The sequence below is a fragment of the Lithobates pipiens genome, unplaced genomic scaffold (genome assembly GCF_037356315.1).
Source record: "Lithobates pipiens isolate NorthernLeopardFrog02 unplaced genomic scaffold, aLitPip1_a1.2 Scaffold_19, whole genome shotgun sequence".
In the NCBI taxonomy this organism is placed as follows: Eukaryota; Metazoa; Chordata; class Amphibia; order Anura; family Ranidae; genus Lithobates; species Lithobates pipiens.
The window spans coordinates 86,453,287-86,466,707 of record NW_027507764.1 but is presented as its reverse complement, the minus strand read 5'-3'; positions in this window follow the sequence as shown (position 1 = coordinate 86,466,707).

The window sequence follows — 13,421 nt, the reverse complement described above, 5'->3', positions numbered from 1 at the left end:
TGCTCAAACAGTTCGGGGGACTCCTCAGGAGGACATGGTGGGTCTAGGGAAGGAGGGACTGATGCCATTGAGACGAGGGAAGAGGACGCTTTGGCATCTGCTTTGCCAGTACCCTGAGCCTGGGTGAGAGAGGATGAGGAGGATGAGGAGGGCTTGGTCATCCACTCTACCTAGTCTTCAGCATGTTGCGGCTCAACACATCCATCTGCCAAAAATAATGTAAAGCGTGTCCAATGGCCACGTGCTGATGATGATGCACCGCGTCCACAACCAGCACTGTTGCCTCTAGACACAGAGCCTGCTTGGCCTCTTTTATTGGTTAATGACTGTCTGCCTCTCCTTGTTGGCCTTCCAGACATACTAATGGCCTGCAGGGAGATGAGAACACCAGCAATTGGGGTAGCTTTAGGTGCACACTGAGCAGATGACATAGTACACTGATTGTAATTACTGCAGCTGCCTGCCTGTTGTATAGGATCTGAAGAACACGAGCAATTGGGGTAGCTTCAGGTGTACACTGTGCAGGGGGCACAATACATTGACTGTAACTGCTGCAGCTGCCTGTGTTATAGGACTAGAACAACACCAGCAATTGGGGTAGCTTCAGGTGTACACTGTGCAGGTGGCGCAATACACTGCCTGTAACTGCTGCAGCTGCCTGTTGTATAGGACTAGAACAACACCAGCAATTGGGGTAGCTTCAGGTGTACACTGTGCAGGTGGCACAATTCACCAACTGTAACTGCTACAGCTGCCTGTGGTATAGGACTAGAAAAACACCAGCAATTAGGGTAGCTTCAGGTATACACTGTGCAGGGGGCACAATACACCGACTGTAACTGCTGCAGCTGCCTGTGGTATAGGACTAGATCAACACGAGCAATTGTGGTAGCTTCAGGTGTACACTGTGCAGGTGGCACAATACACCAATTGTAACTGCTGCAGCTGCCTGTGGTGTAGGACTAGAACAACACCAGCAATTGGGATAGCTTCAGGTGTACACTGTGCAGGTGGCACAATACACCGACTGTAACTGCTGCAGCTGCCTGTGGTATAGGACCAGAACAACAAAAGCAATTAGGGTAGCTTCAGGTGTACACTGTGCAGGTGGCACAATACACCGACTGTAACTGCTACAGCTGCCTGTGGTATAGGACTAGAACAACACCAGGATTTGGGGTAGCTTCAGGTGTACACTGTGCAGGGGGCACAATACACCGACTGTAACTGCTGCAGCTGCCTGTGGTATAGGACCAGAACAACACAAGCAATTGGGGTAGCTTCAGGTGTGCACTGTGCAGGTGGCACAATACACCAATTGTAACTGCTGCAGCTGCCTGTGGTATAGGACCAGAACAACACCATCAATTGGGGTAGCTTCAGGTGTACACTGTGCAGGTGGCACAATACACTGACTGTAACTGCTGCAGCTTTGTGCGGTATAGGATCAGCAGGACACCAGCAATTGGGGTAGCTTTAGGTGCACACTGTGCAGATGACACAGTACACTGACTTTAACTGCTGCAGCTGCCTGTGGTATAGGACTAGAACAACACGAACAATTGGGGTAGCTTCAGGTGTACACTGTGCAGGTGACACAATACACTGACTGTAACTGCTACAGCTGCCTCTGGTATAGGACTAAAACAACACCAGCAATTGGGGTAGCTTCAGGTGTACACTGTGCAGGTGGCACAATACACTGACTGTAACTGCTGCAGCTGCCTGTGGTATAGGACTAGAACAACACGAGCAATTGGGGTAGCTTCAGATGTACACTGTGCAGGGGGCACAATACACCGACTGTAACTGCTGCAGCTGCCTGTTGTATAGGACCAGAACAACACCAGCAGTTTGGGTAGCTTCAGGTGTACACTGTGCAGGGGGCACAATACACCGACTGTAACTGCACTAGGTTCAAATGAAGACACTGTCTCCCTTGTCTGTCTCTATTAGCCGCCCGCAACACACTACACAAGGCCTTATATAGTGTGGGCATGTACTAAACCCCCTGAACCCTAATTGGCCACAGGCATCCTGCCTGTAGCCAATTATGGCTCTCCTCGCTGACGGCGCTGTGTTTGGCCAAGCATGGGGGTCATAGTGCATGCTTGGCCAATCATCAGCCAGCAATGCACTGCGATGCCGCAGTGCATTATGGGCCGTTAGCGCCACTCAAATTTTTTTTTTAAAAAGCTATTGTTTTCCTCAGTTTAGGCCAATATGTATTCTTCTACATATTTTTGGTAATAAAAATTGCAATAAGCGTATATTGATTGGTTTGCGCAAAAGTTATAGCAGCTAAAAAATAGGGGAAAGATTTATGGCATTTTTATTACCGTATTTTTCGGACTATAAGGCGCACCGGATTATAAGGCGCACTAGCAACGACCGGCTGATAAAATGGATATTTCCATATATAAGGCGCATCGGACTATAAGGCGCACCGGATTATAAGGCGCACTAGCAACGACCGGCTGATAAAATGGATATTTTCATATATATAAGGCGCATCGGACTATAAGGCGCACGGTCGATTTTGTGAGAAAATTTAGGCTTTTACGTGCGCCTTATAGTCCGAAGGTTAACGTCAAGAGACTTGATCTGTGACTCCATGCGCGCCCATCTGACAGATACTGTTAACAAAGCACTCCAGCGATGTCAACAGGTCATATATAAGGCGCACCGGATTATAAGGCGCACGGTCGTTTTTGGGAGAAAATTTAGGCTTTTACGTGCGCCTTATAGTCCGAAAAATACGGTATTATTTTTGTTAATACTAGTATTGGCGGTGATCTGCGATTTGTATCGGGACTGCGACATTGCGGAAGACAGATCGGACACTTTTAACACATTTTTGGGACCATTGACATTTATGCAGCGATCAGTTCTATAAAAATGCACTGATTACTGTGTAAATGTCACTGACAGGGAAGGGATTAACACTAGGGGGCGATCAATGAGTTAATTGTGTTCCCTCAGTGTGTGTTTTAACTGTGGGGGCATATGTGACTATAGGAGATGACAGTCCAAAAAACTTTGCAATCACTGAGCGCGGGAGGACGTACATGGACGCCCTCCCGGCATTTGGCGTCTGCTCTGTAGCCATCTTTTGGCTGTAGCGCGGACGTCAAGTGGTTAAGGGGAAATGCGGGATTTTAAAAAAAAACAAACATACATATACTCACCTCCTTGATGCTGCAGCTGTTCCTTGCAAGCTCTGAGACCAAGAACTGAGTGATCACATGACTGCTAGTCACTCAGTTCTCGGTCTGCTGTCCACTCTCAGTCACTGCTTTCTGCTCTGCCCCTCCAGCGCTCACTGGAGCGCAGGGCTGTGGAGGAGATGGAAGCGGCTGGCTCCAGCTCTCTGTCACATGCTGAGAATCTGAACCAGCAGCCAGGCCAGGCATCTGGGTGGATCCCAACAGCCTGAATCGGCTCTGTGATGTCAGCAGAACCTGATTCTGGGTCAGAGGAGGATACAAGTAAGTGTACTCCGGTGAACCTCAAGAGAAGAATGACCGAAAAAGCTTTACAAAATGTAGAAGAAAAACAGCCATTCACATGAGTCCTAAGGGATATTCTATCATTTATAATAGACACATTACATAGTAGTAGATTTGCTGTACTCTATAATAGACATCATAGAGTAGAAAACAATTAACAAAGTGAGAAACAGTCACAACATCTACTATGCCCTTTCTTCTAGCTTTTTTCTAATTAACTACATTTCACTTTTCCTAAATTGCTCATATTATGACACAAGTCACATTTAGGCAGCTGTTTATAAAGCAATGGAATCTGCGATTGTTTTTTCTAGATTTTATGGGCTTTGATTTTTCTACTAGTACATAATTATATAACACAAAGGAACAAAATGCTGTGAAAAAAAGGATGAAAAAGTGGTGACACTGTGGGAAACCCAGGAAAATTAGAACAATAAGGCCATCGTAAGGAAAATTTCCTCTTTTCCCTTCTTTAACAATAATGGGTTATGCCTGGATAGGCATGCTGTTATATGGAACAGTTGCAGCTGGTGCTCAATATTTTGGGAGATGGCAAACTAACACCCCCCCCCCCCCCTCACGCACACAGCGGGAGACATCGCAGGATCCAGGGGACAAGGTAACTAACTTTCCCGATGCGATCTCGGGGTTACCACTAATGGTACTGAAATTCCACCCCGAGCCAGACTCTGGAATACCGCCAGGGAGGTTAATAGCATCATGGGCCCCTGGGCAAAGTAATGCTCTGGGGCCCCTACAAGGGAGACAGTGCAGATAAACAGACATCATGTAGGTAGGAGGCAGACAAGCAGAGCTTCCCCTTTTGGGTGGAGCTCTGCATTAACTACACAAACAATCATTCTGTACAGCAAAGCAACAGTGGGAAAATACTGCATACATACATACAACTAACAAAGCTGTCCTGTGCATATACTATATCTGCTAGATTGATGCCTCCCCAGGACTATGGCCCCTCTACACCCCAGATATCCCCCCAGCACTCTGACCCCTCTACACCCCAGATATCCCCTCAGCACTCTGACCCCTCTACACCCCAGATATCCCCCCAGCACTCTGACCCCTCTACACCCCAGATATCCCCCAGCACTCTGACCCCTCTACACCCCAGATATCCCCCCAGCAGTCTGACCCCTCTACACCCCAGATATCCCCCCAGCACTCTGACCCCTGTACACCCAAGATATCCCCCCAGCACTCTGACCCCTCTACACCCCAGATATCCTCCCAGCACTCTGACCCCTGTACACCCAAGATATCCCCCCAGCACTCTGACCCCTCTACACCCCAGATACCCCCCCAGTTCTCTGACCTCTCTACACCCCAGATATCCCCCCAGCACTCTGACCCCTCTACACTCCAGATATCCCCCCAGTTCTCTGACCCCTCTACATCCTAGATACCCCCCAGCACTCTGACTCCTCTACACCCCAGATATCCTCCCAGCACTCTGACCCCTGTACACCCAAGATATCCCCCCAGCACTCTGACCCCTCTACACCCCAGATATCCCCCCAGCACTCTGACCCCTCTACACCCTAGACATTCCCCCCAGCACTGTTACCATATACCATAAGCAACCCTTTGTATTGTGACCTCACTACATCCCTAATAACCCCTACACTGTGGCCTCTCTACATCCCTGATACCCCTAGAACTATAGCCACCCAAGCTACCCCAAGCATTTCTACCCCCTATATACCCCAGATCCCCCCTTAGCATTGTTTTCCCCCATACACCCTTGATATCCCCCAGCACCATTATTCCATCCATGTACTACCCCCTTTTCCAGTGGAGATACAGTGCATGTAAACTTTTGGCTCTGTGCCCACCTCCAGCACTGCACGCACCTATACCAATTAAGCAGGCAGAAGGAGGGACGGAGGAGGGAACATCCTTCTGGGCATTCCCAGCCTTTCATGCAAATAGTGCTGGACAGCTGGGCTCACCATGACACCATCCACAATGCTACTTCCGCAGGTGGGCTCTTAATTCTGCCGACTCTGCAGCTCCCACTCCAGCTCCTACCTCGCAGCCTTCGAGTCCTGAGCATTCAAGCTACATGGGGTGGGCTCAAGGACCAGCTGGTTTGGGGAAAGTGCAGGGGCCCCCCATGCAGCTGGGGCCCCTGGGCGGTGCCCAGGTGTGCTCTCTCATTAAGACAGCCCTGACTGCAATCGCCAAAAGTAGTGCAGAAACTACTTTTTCAAATCGATGTGGCACTGCAAAGTCCACATCATGCCAATTTGAACAGTGCCATTGCCGACAATAGGGTGCAACTTGTAAAGCAATTTGACCTTCCAAATCGTATGACAAGTCGCTCCGGCCAATCTTCACAGAAGTGATATTTTATATACAGGTGGAGCCTGACGGGCTGAGTCAGCCTCTGGCTTCTCATATGGCTTGTATACTCCCTGCCATAATTCCTGACTCTGTACCTATCCATCTTGGAGTTCTTGATGTTCCAGCTTACTTTTAAACATTCAAGCAGCTACTGATGCATTTTTCATAGTATTACAAAAAAATTGAAAATTCCAATTGTGGGAGCCACAGCAGGTGAACAGAGCCAGGAATTGATGTATGGATATCTAACCAATAAAGTCCCCAAGACTTGGTCAAGAAAGTGGTCAAGTTGTTTCATTTTGAAATATTGGTTTTGGCAAGACTGGCCCTTTAAAGGTTCAGCAACACATTAGAAATTGTTCTGTAAAGGGAAGTCAATGAGGGTTTAATTGTTTTTTATCTGACCAAACTGTGCAAGGATTCTGTATTCCATTATCAAAATGAAAAACAAAATATTACTGGGCTTGTGTCAATACCTAAAAGCATAAAGCTGCAACCACAACTGTGAGATATTTATCACAAAATGGAAATAAAATAAAATGTGTTGTGCTAAACTAAAATGGGTGATAAACTGTGCATATAAAAGTGCTCAATCCAATAAAAATCCAAAACAAAATAAAAATACTTCCATAAAATGGTGATGGAAAAACGTAGAGATTCTTGCAATCAAGGATCAGGGATGAGGCGAATCAAACTCCCTCCACTGCGGGAGGTCCACCAGCACCAAATAAGATATTCTCTTATCAGATAGCCAGGACCTCCTATTAGGAAGTTCAAATACGCTATGGGGTATTCCCCTACTGGGCATGCTTCAGCATGGATTGCAGAGAGGGCAGAGGTGTCTTCTCCCAATAACATCCACAACAGCAGCCGCGGACTCCCGATGGATAATGTAGATAAACAAAACACTATATAGTGTAAAACCTTAAAAACGATTGTGTTATTAAAAAGATACAATCACATTGTAGAATGAAATATGCGCATTTAAAGGAGTACATCCAGGCAGGTAAAATGGCATCCGTCCTATGCGTTTCGTCACCATAGGACTTCTTCTGGGCATATAGTTTAGCACGACACATTATTTTTATTTTCACCGAATGTCACCATGAAGCTCACAGTTTTATGAGGCACTTTTGTGAAAAATGCTGTATTCTATCAAATGTATGCATGTAAGCGTCTACCTGACAGCCCCCCTCCCCCCCCCATATCAAATGGATATCTTTGCTAATAATAAATTAATATTATCATTAGAAGACACAAACACAACATATACAATTCCTGCTAAATATAAAAGATAAAACTGTATTAAGTTAATAAATAAAGCTCTATGGGTGAATGAGGTCTGTGTGGCTCATTTACATGGGTGCTGTGGCTTATAGTGAAAATCTGTGGGGTTTTTTTTAGCGTGGCCAGAGCTGTGTGTAGGTAGCCTATGTTACACTATAGGGACACAGGAGCTGTGTATGAACACCGCCGCAGATCCTAATTTGACTGTCATGTGGGTGCAGGTGTTTGGTCCCGGCACTCGCCTCTTCCTCTTCGGGATCGATGTCCCTTGCACTGAAGATGGTGATTGGCTTTTTTTTCTCCTCACGCTGTCAGCGTGAGTGGGAAAAAAACTATTACCGATCTTCTGTTTACATCACGTGATGAGCTTTCATTGGAGCTGGGATCGGCCCCTTACTCCGATCTGTGATCACCCAAGTCTCATTGACTTGGTCATCACAGCGTGCAGGGAGCGTGCAAAAGGAAGGACGTCTATTGACGGCCTCCCGGCAAAGTAGATTCGCACTGTAGCCGTCATTTGGCTATAGCGTGGATCTGAAGGAGTTAAACCATAGAAATATCTGACAAAAAGATCTAAAAACACTGAAGCAGCACACTTTGTAAAAATGTATGTTTGTGTCATTCGGAAAACTTTTGGACACAGCTGTAGATATAGTAACCATTAGTTCCCTCTGCGATTTTGAAGGTTATGTCCATGTTATAAAAGTTGGGAATGGCTCATGTGGTAGGAAAAATAAAGATATGTAAAAAAAAAAAAAATCCTCTAGCAACTGCATACAGATATCAGGATATACTATTTGACATGATGGCTGTGTTACCATTGGAATATTGCCCCCACCCCCCCCCCCTTTGATCTCACATTTATAGATCCCATCTCTGCTTTAGCTTTATGGGGGGGGGGGGGGGGGGGTGGACATTTTCCTGCTGAGGTGGATGATATTCAAGGAGGCAAATTGTGTCTGCTTTAATAAATGTGCCCCATTATCCTATATAACAGGCTGACTATCTGTCCATGTTTGTCTTCCTAGAAGAGTTTCCAGTGTTCCTCTGTAGACCAGAAGAGGAGCCTCCTGTTCTCTGCACCAACTATTATCTTGTAGGGGAAGCTGCACGAACAGGGTTCTCTTACATCCAGCCTGGCTCTAATTAGAGAGCAGCAGGGCTGGATGGAGCAGAGGGAAAGGCTTGGAAAAGCTTCCACAACAAGCTGAACACCCCAATGTCTGCAGCTGCAGCTTCAGCCCAGGTAGGTCTCCTCTCCTCTCCCTTCCTATGGTGCTCATTACTTTTTGTAAATGCTCTTTTCCTATGCACTATACCAGCTGTCACTACATAGATACTGAGCAACCCGTATATATACTTGAACTTCCTTGCACTTTATATCACCTAATTCCTTTTTTCACAGCTATACTTGTTGCTGATTTATGGTGACCTGAACCCTTAATGTCCCAGAACCCATTTGATGCTGACTGTCACTAAATGCGGAGAATAACATAAAATGATGTGCCGGACAATCTGCAGTCCTTTAAGAAATATTGATGATAGGTGTTGTGTTCGTAGCTAAGTGCTGAGATCGTTTGAATGAAGAATGGGAATATTTTGAATGGGGACATATATATATATATATTTATATATATTTATTTACTGTATACAATGGTATATAGAGACACAACTGTCACTGCTGAGACCCATTGGGGGAATTCCTAAGGACTCTGTGAATGGCAGGGCAGAGATTTGAGGAAAAACGTGCTAAAAATTTCGTTTTAATGTCACCTATAGAATGGGAGAGTGACTTACCTGCTGTACACGTTGCAGTGTAATCCGATGAACATCTTTAAAGATGAATAGGGATTGATAGGGACGCCCTTCAACCTCATGATTTCGTGTCTAGAGTAGTTCAAAAAGGTTTTTACGTCAAATAAGATTGTTTTCTCTATTCATTCGTTAGAATCGATCCTACTGAACACACGAGACAGTCCTGATGTATTCTCCATAGTATTTTTTTGGGTTACATCAATGAAATGGAGATTTGAACACAAAACGAATAATTGTCTGCCTACCCTTCAATAACTGTCATTGCTGGTTAAATAAATCCGATAAATTCGTAGAATTATTTGTGTACTATACTCTTTTCTAAAAATTCGTATTCTAACGTCTATAATGTGTGTACTGTCCTCTCTTCTAAAAATGTGTGCACTATCATCTCTAATAATGTGTGTACTATCAGCTATAATAATGTGTGTGCTATATCATCTCTAATAATGTCTTTATTATCCTCTCTAATAATGTGTGTATTATCAACTCAAATAATTTGCGTACTATCATCTCTAATAATGTGTGTACTATCCTCTCTAATTATGTGTATACAATCCTCTCTAATAATGTGTGTACTATCATCTATAATAATGTGTGTACTATCATGTCTGTACTATCCTCTCTAATAATGTGTGCACTGTCGTCTCTAATAATGTCTGTACTATCATCTCTAATAATGTCTGTACTATCCTCTCTTCTAAAAATTCTTATACTAGGATCTCTTATAATGTGTGTGCTATCCTCTATTCTAATAATGTCTGTACTATCCTTGCTATATTCTCTCTTCTAATAATGTGTGTACTATCATCTCTTCTAATAATGTGTGCACTATCATCTCTAATAATGTGTGTACTATCATGTCTAATAATGTGTGTGCTATACTCTCTTTTAGGAATGTATGTGCTATCCTCTCTAATTGTTCATACACTATCCTCTCTAATTATTCGTATACTAGGCTCTCTAATTCATATACTATGCTCTCTTCTAATAATCCATGTACTATCTTCTCTTTAAATAAATCATTTGTATACTATCCTTTCTTTTAGTAATGTGTGTATTATCTCCTTGTCTAATGATTCGTATACTATTATCTCCAACAAATTGCATTCTATCCTCTCTTCTGATCGGATTTCACTCGATCGCCTACATTGGTTTCCATCTGATCATGAAAAGAATTCATGGAAATATATTTGGTAGAAGATATATGAAAGCTGTGACATAATTCATTTTATAATAATGACACATTCTGGAATAGAATTTGTTTGTACACATCTGGGGTTTATTGTTATATCTAAAAATTGTATTTCCTCTTTCTTTTCCTAAGTTGACAAATAAATGTGTTCTATTACAATACAGCCTGTCAGCTCTTCTACAGCTCAGCACCTTCACTGTCTGCACTGTGATGTATTATTGCTGCCACCAGCCAACCGGGTCTTTTGAGTGGATTGTTCGTTTAATGTTATGAGCTTAGTTAGTGGTATCAAAGCCAAAAACAAAAACGCAACAGTTTACCAACCCTCAAATGTGGTGGCTGCAATAGTTTTCTTTTTTTCTTTTGAGGTTCCTTTTATAAGTCTGGCCAGTAACATACATGCTGCCTTGGGGTGTCTCCACTATGCATGGAGAAGCAATGGAGACACCTTTGGACAGCAGCATTGTCAGTTTGGGGAGAGGATAGTGTTAAACTATCAGATTTAGATGGACTTTACTAACAGATTGAAGCTGAACTCCAGATAAGACATTTAAGCAGTTACAGCAACAGTTTTCTTCCCTGTTGGAGCAAAGATTTTACATAAATAAATAAAATCTGATCGTTTTAAGCACCCCTGTTAGTGTTAAATGGTTTGTTTCATTCCTCTAACTGACACTTTTGCTCTGTCAAAGAATTAAAAAAAAAAATAGCAGGCTTACAGGCAGGATCAACCAGGTAAAGAAAAGAAAACTAAAAAAAAAGAAAAAAAGAAAAGAAAACTAATGCAACCACCACATCTAAAATTTGGTAAGCTGCAGTATATTACATTTTTGTTTTTGAGTTGGTAAAACTGTGTCCAATTCTATTTACCAATCTGCTGCTTTAAAAAAACAAAAACGATTTTTTATTTTTTTGTCTATTCAAAGTGAGATTAGGTTCACCATATTTACTACTATTTACTCCTTTAGTAAAATAGCCCTTATGTGTGAAGTAGAGAATGTCATTATGGCCACAACAACCACAATACTCCTGTTATCTTCTGGTTCAGGATAGCAAAGAGAAATTGACATCTGCCTACTTTTACTATGGGCAATGGAGACACTTACCTTCAGTGGTATTTAGGAATTGTGTTTGCAGAACAGTGATTGGGGATGCAGGGAAGGTGTCTAATTATTTACTATTTAAATTAAATTAAAACAATTCAGTCACATTTTATCATTTTCTATTTTTATTGACTGTGAAGATATTTACCAACAACAGGTGTAAATGAAAATGATTTAAATAGGTTCAATCAGAGGGATCGCTAAATTGCATGGTTTATCACCCTATGTATTTGCATTGTGATTGGTCTGATTTGAGCAGACTCCAGTAGTTCAGGGAAGTTGAGGGACCCAATCAGTTGTGATCCAAGAATGATGAGTTTTTCTGCAGACTGCAAAATTCCTAAATGTATATCCAGGGGTATCCGAAAATTGCAATCACTCATTTGTCTTTTTGCAGGCAGAGATGTATTAATATTTTATTTCCTTTATACAAACATGTTGCACAGCACTCTAGAGTTACAAAACCATCAGGCTATGACACTAGTATTGAAAAGAGTGCAGAGTTACTGGCATCTGTACAAAGAGGACCTGTCCCAGGAGAGGCAGAGATCACAGTGTCTGCAGAGCAGGCTCAACAAATTGCTGCTCTTGGTGTCAGATGGCCAAAAAGGGAAATCTGTGATTTCAACATCATCATCATCATCATCCTTATGCTTTGCATTTTTTGGAAAAGGTGTTAGGCAAAGTGCAGCATCCAAGAATTGTCAGTCAGCAATTGTCTTTCATGATTATGTCACTTTGGAAACAATTAAATCTGACTGGTTGCTATTGGTTTTGGGACTTGACACATCAGCAATGTATATTGCATGGCCTTACTAAATAAGCCTTGCACAAATGTTAATACACTTCTGTCAGGAATACATGAAATCTGATTATAAAGCCAGTCTTGCACCACATAGACAGTATCTTCCATTAAACTCTGTGCTATAATTGCAAATAATTGTATTTATCTGGTGGAAAAGTAATGTCTAAAGTACAGGTATCCATCCCATGGCAATCACCCAGATTTCATCATGAATAGTTCTGACTGCAGTCAGATTTACTAAAGGGAAACAGACTGTGCACTTTGCAGAGTGCAGTTGCAGAGCTTAATTAATGAGGTAAAGCTTCACTTTGCAAAGAATACCCAATCACATGCAAAGGAAATTTAAAAAAATGCATTTTTGCTTGCACATGATTGGATGGTGGAAGTCAGCAGAGCTTCCATTAATTTACTAAGCTTAGGAACAACTGCACTTTGCTCACAGTCTATTTGCCTTTAGTAAATCAACCCCTATAAGTCTCTTTGCATGTTATTTTTTTATTATTGTTCTTTGCCTGGCTTAATCTATTGTTTTAATCTATATAGCTACCTATCTATTCAATATATCACTGTATCCCCTTATCTTTAAATCAACATTCTGGGGGTTATTTACTAAATGAAAAATCCACTTTGCACTACAAGTGCAAAGTGCACTTGAAATTGCACTAAAAGTGCACTTGGAAGTAAAGTCGCTGTAGATCAGAGGGGAACATGCAAGATAAATAAAAAAACAGCATTTTAGCTTGCACATGATTGGATAATAAAATAAGCAGAGCTTCCCCTCATTTCAGATCTTCCCCTCAGATTTACAGCACTTTCAGTGCAATTTCAAGTGCACGTTGCACTTGTAGTTTGCACTTATAGTGCAAAGTGAATTTGCCTTTAGTAAATAACCCCCATAACCCATCTTTCTGTGAGTATGTATATATGTGTATTATACTATCCCTCCTGGATCAGTATATTTGGACTGTACATCAATAGTGACTTCGTTTTCAAAGGAAATCATTGTGGAGGAAGTCTTCACAATTCATGTTTTCTGTACAAATCTGTAATATTGGTGTTATTGCTACATAAGAGGTTCTATTTATCTACCCCTCAGGCACTCATGAATGCCCATTGTTTCCCAGGCAGGGATGTGGGCTGCTTCTTCCATTCTTCCCGGAGATAGGTGCTGGGTTTATTTTGGAAGGAAGTGGGGAATCTCAGGTTCACTGAGAAAACAAAGAACATCTTTCCATGTCAGACTCACTGTGCTCTTCCCAGATCTCCTCTGGGGGGCTGGAAATGAATCCTCCATAGCAGACACAGGCTGGGCTGAGAAAAGGCAGGATGATTGACAGGAGGGGCAACAC